Here is a 5203-nt window from a genome sequence, read left to right as displayed (position 1 = left end):
GGGAGACATTGCTAGCGGTCACTCTGCACTAGTGATGGTACACCACCGTGATACGGGAGACATTGCTAACGGCCACTCTGCACAGGTGCCAATACCCACCTTGTGACGGGAAAACATTGCTAGGAACCGATCGGCATCTCTGCGCGATTACTTGACGCACACCCAACTAAGTCAACTGTTGGACTTTTTCGTAATCACGGCGGGACACATTGAACGAGCTCTAACGGATCTCTGCACGCATGGAACATGGTGGCGGGAATCATTGCTAGAACCGAACGGCGCCTCTGCGCGATGTACAAACAAGCTCAACAGGAACCTCGTATCGGCTGCCGAGCCGGAGCCCGAACAACTTGGACTTTCACCTCTAATTTATATCAACTCACCACTCCCCGAGGGATCCGCAGAATTGCTTCTGGGTCCCGTATCGTTATTTGCGATTCGTGTTTGCATTACACTACATTGAACTATTCCAACTTGTTTATCCGCATGGCGAACATTTGCTGCATTGAACATTTAAGTTCCACTTCGCTCTCCCCTACGTGGGTCTGAGCTTCGCTCTCAGGGAAAAAATATGCCACATTTGGTAGGGAAACCCGGTTTCATCACGCTATGTGCCCTGCACCACCAGCTTAGCGTGAATGCTTCGAGTTTCCCTAAGAAGTTCGATTGGTCTTGCAGAGTTTAAAGACAACGAAGCTTAGTTTCAAGCAATGATTTAATATACGCGTATTAAAAAACCCTTAACTGTTACAACTTTTATGCTTGAAACCATCGCAACGAAGTCTTTGGGTCCGTAGACCCGTGATGTACTGCTCCAGGAAACGTTTTGAAAGAGTGGAAACTCAAAATCATAGGTTAAGATCATCGGCAGAACCCACCAGACACCACTTTTGCTTCATAAGTTCGGCCTATAGTCATATGACGATTTTCATCGGGGAGGGGACGTATGACCCAAACGGGGGCTTATATGACCCACGGACACTGCAAACCATGCTCCTACGACTAAATAGAGGTTAAAACTACGATTTGGTGAAATCTTCATTTTTGACCTCGAAGCAAGGTACCTTCCCTATAGTAGGCAATGAGTAAATGATCATAATCCCAGGAGGGCAAAAAATGGGAACCCGAGAGGAAAGCGCTGTTGGCGCGCCTAAGCTAGTGGCCCGTAGAGTAAAAAGGGTACCCCCAACAAAGTTGTCGTTTGACGTTCTGGTTGCACTTTTTATCATCTAAAAATCAGTTTTCTACACGTTTTGAGGGGTTTAAGCAAAAAAAAAAAATTTCGACTACTCGAGCTCTCTGGCCCGTTCGGTGCACATTTTTGAAAAAAGCTAGGGAGCTGCCCCTAGGTTCGGGGTGTCACAAAATGTTGAAAAGTGGTCGAAAAACCACTATCCAGAATCGGATGTAGAATCATTAGACGAACTTAAAATTGTTCTACGACACCCATCTGCGACGTTTAGTATTCGAGTTATGGCCCGTACCAGGTCTGACCGAGCAATTTTTGTTCCGCGCACTTTGTGCACCGTACACGTTGATGTTTGTATGAAAAAGTACCCTACCTAGGGACGCGTAGAGCAAATTTGTACCCCCGGGCATGTTGTCGATTGACATTCTGGTTGCACTTTTCATCATCTAGGGTGCGTTCCTGACACGTTTTGAGGGGTTTTAGCAAAAAAAAAATTTTCGACTACTCGAGCTCTCTGGCCCGTTCGGTGCACATTTTTGAAAAAAGCTAGGGAGCTGCCCCTAGGTTCGGGGTGTCACAAAATGTTGAAAAGTGGTTGAAAAACCACTATCCAGAATCGGATGTAGAATCATTAGACGAACTTAAAATTGTTCTACGACACCCATCTGCGACGTTTAGTATTCGAGTTATGGCCCGTACCAGGTCTGACCGAGCAATTTTTGTTCCGCGCACTTTGTGCACCGTACACGTTGATGTTTGTATGAAAAAGTACCCTACCTAGGGACGCGTAGAGCAAATTTGTACCCCCGGGCATGTTGTCGATTGACATTCTGGTTGCACTTTTCATCATCTAGGGTGCGTTCCTGACACGTTTTGAGGGGTTTTAGCAAAAAAAAAATTTTCGACTACTCGAGCTCTCTGGCCCGTTCGGTGCACATTTTTGAAAAAAGCTAGGGAGCTGCCCCTAGGTTCGGGGTGTCACAAAATGTTGAAAAGTGGTCGAAAAACCACTATCCAGAATCGGATGTAGAATCATTAGACGAACTTAAAATTGTTCTACGACACCCATCTGCGACGTTTAGTATTCGAGTTATGGCCCGTACCAGGTCTGACCGAGCAATTTTTGTTCCGCGCACTTTGTGCACCGTACACGTTGATGTTTGTATGAAAAAGTACCCTACCTAGGGACGCGTAGAGCAAATTTGTACCCCCGGGCATGTTGTCGATTGACATTCTGGTTGCACTTTTCATCATCTAGGGTGCGTTCCTGACACGTTTTGAGGGGTTTTAGCAAAAAAAAAATTTTCGACTACTCGAGCTCTCTGGCCCGTTCGGTGCACATTTTTGAAAAAAGCTAGGGAGCTGCCCCTAGGTTCGGGGTGTCACAAAATGTTGAAAAGTGGTCGAAAAACCACTATCCAGAATCGGATGTAGAATCATTAGACGAACTTAAAATTGTTCTACGACACCCATCTGCGACGTTTAGTATTCGAGTTATGGCCCGTACCAGGTCTGACCGAGCAATTTTTGTTCCGCGCACTTTGTGCACCGTACACGTTGATGTTTGTATGAAAAAGTACCCTACCTAGGGACGCGTATAGCAAATTTGTACCCCCGGGCATGTTGTCGATTGACATTCTGGTTGCACTTTTCATCATCTAGGGTGCGTTCCTGACACGTTTTGAGGGGTTTTAGCAAAAAAAAAATTTTCGACTACTCGAGCTCTCTGGCCCGTTCGGTGCACATTTTTGAAAAAAGCTAGGGAGCTGCCCCTAGGTTCGGGGTGTCACAAAATGTTGAAAAGTGGTCGAAAAACCACTATCCAGAATCGGATGTAGAATCATTAGACGAACTTAAAATTGTTCTACGACACCCATCTGCGACGTTTAGTATTCGAGTTATGGCCCGTACCAGGTCTGACCGAGCAATTTTTGTTCCGCGCACTTTGTGCACCGTACACGTTGATGTTTGTATGAAAAAGTACCCTACCTAGGGACGCGTATAGCAAATTTGTACCCCCGGGCATGTTGTCGATTGACATTCTGGTTGCACTTTTCATCATCTAGGGTGCGTTCCTGACACGTTTTGAGGGGTTTTAGCAAAAAAAAAAAATTTCGACTACTCGAGCTCTCTGGCCCGTTCGGTGCACATTTTTGAAAAAAGCTAGGGAGCTGCCCCTAGGTTCGGGGTGTCACAAAATGTTGAAAAGTGGTCGAAAAACCACTATCCAGAATCGGATGTAGAATCATTAGACGAACTTAAAATTGTTCTACGACACCCATCTGCGACGTTTAGTATTCGAGATATATAACACTTTGTAGGTCTGACCGAGCAATTTTTGTTCCGCGCACTTTGTGCACCGTACACTTTGATGTTTGTATGAAAAAGTACCCTACCTAGGGACGCGTAGAGCAAATTTGTACCCCCGGGCATGTTGTCGATTGACATTCTGGTTGCACTTTTCATCATCTAGGGTGCGTTCCTGACACGTTTTGAGGGGTTTTAGCAAAAAAAAAATTTTCGACTACTCGAGCTCTCTGGCCCGTTCGGTGCACATTTTTGAAAAAAGCTAGGGAGCTGCCCCTAGGTTCGGGGTGTCACAAAATGTTGAAAAGTGGTCGAAAAACCACTATCCAGAATCGGATGTAGAATCATTAGACGAACTTAAAATTGTTCTACGACACCCATCTGCGACGTTTAGTATTCGAGATATAGCACTTTGTAGGTCTGACCGAGCAATTTTGTACTAAAATGTATGGTGAACATGTAATTCATTAAATAACATTGACTTGCATCGTGCCCTACTTCATCGGCACAGCTGTTATTGACTATCTTTAGTGGAAATGGATTGAGTTTGACCATTTTAAGCCCATTTCCTATGCCGTGCACCAACATTGTGTACCGATCAGGGAAAGTACGCTACGTACGCGTTCATGGATGTCGATGTTGGTACAAGTTGCCGGTCGGGATAGCCGTGCACCAAAACTGTGTACCGATCAGGGAAAGTACAAGACGGAGGGTGCAGCTCGAGCGTACGCGTTCATAGATGTCCATGTTGGTACACTTGCACCAAAATTGTGTACCAATCAGGGAAAGTACAACACGGAGGGCGCAGCCCGGGCGTACGCGATCATGGATGTCCATGTTGATACAATCTACGTGTACGTTCTTAGTTTTTGTATCAAAAGTTGCAATTAAGTGCTTGTATGCTTAAAATGCTTATCTCAACCGGTCACCTTTTGGCCTGTCCTTTTATAACAGAAACCTAGAAAGATACTCGATATTTTTGTGTTGTTCCATTAGCCCGGGACGACGAAATGAGCTATGTGCACATCGTGCAGAAAACTGTCTTCGCCACGCATGTTTTTGTCTATCCACTCATATAATCACCCACATTTGTGTTCAACACGGACGGCGCAGCCCGAGCGAACGCGTTAATGTTTATGTTTGTACACACTGCTTGTACGATTCTAGGATTTGGTAATTGCGTCACAGTGCCCGACCGTCGCGGACACCATTCTTGGACAGAAGTCCTAGTACGTAGAGTACTTTCCCTAGGTATGTGCTCGTTCGTGACTATCGTTGCGTGCTTACGGACACGCTTGGGTATGTTTACCATACAAGGTTTACTAGGGAAACCTGGGAAGGACGCTTGCCCTCCCGTCGCGGACACCATTCTTGGAAAGAAGTCCTAGTACGTAGCGTTCCTTATTTTACTTGATCAGTTTGTAATGCATTCGCTTTGTTCCATCGACTTCTGCTACTGCTCACTAAGGGGTGTTCGTTTGCGATGTGTACGATAAGCAACTGTCTATCCTAACCAGCAGTTAATCAACACTTTTCACCCAAGTCATAGGAACATAGAGTACTTTTCCTAATCGGTACACAATTTTGGTGCACCTCTAACCTGGCCGGCACTTTATCGTTACGTTTTGTGCATAACCTAGGGACGTGGTGTAAGTTTCATGATTTTTATGTTTGATTCGGTTTATTATGATTGAAAACTACGCTACG

This window comes from Anopheles gambiae (assembly GCF_943734735.2).
Source record: "Anopheles gambiae chromosome X unlocalized genomic scaffold, idAnoGambNW_F1_1 X_unloc_114, whole genome shotgun sequence".
Lineage (NCBI taxonomy): Eukaryota > Metazoa > Arthropoda > Insecta > Diptera > Culicidae > Anopheles > Anopheles gambiae.
The sequence above is the reverse complement of the archived record's forward strand: the minus strand, read 5'-3'. Positions refer to the sequence as shown.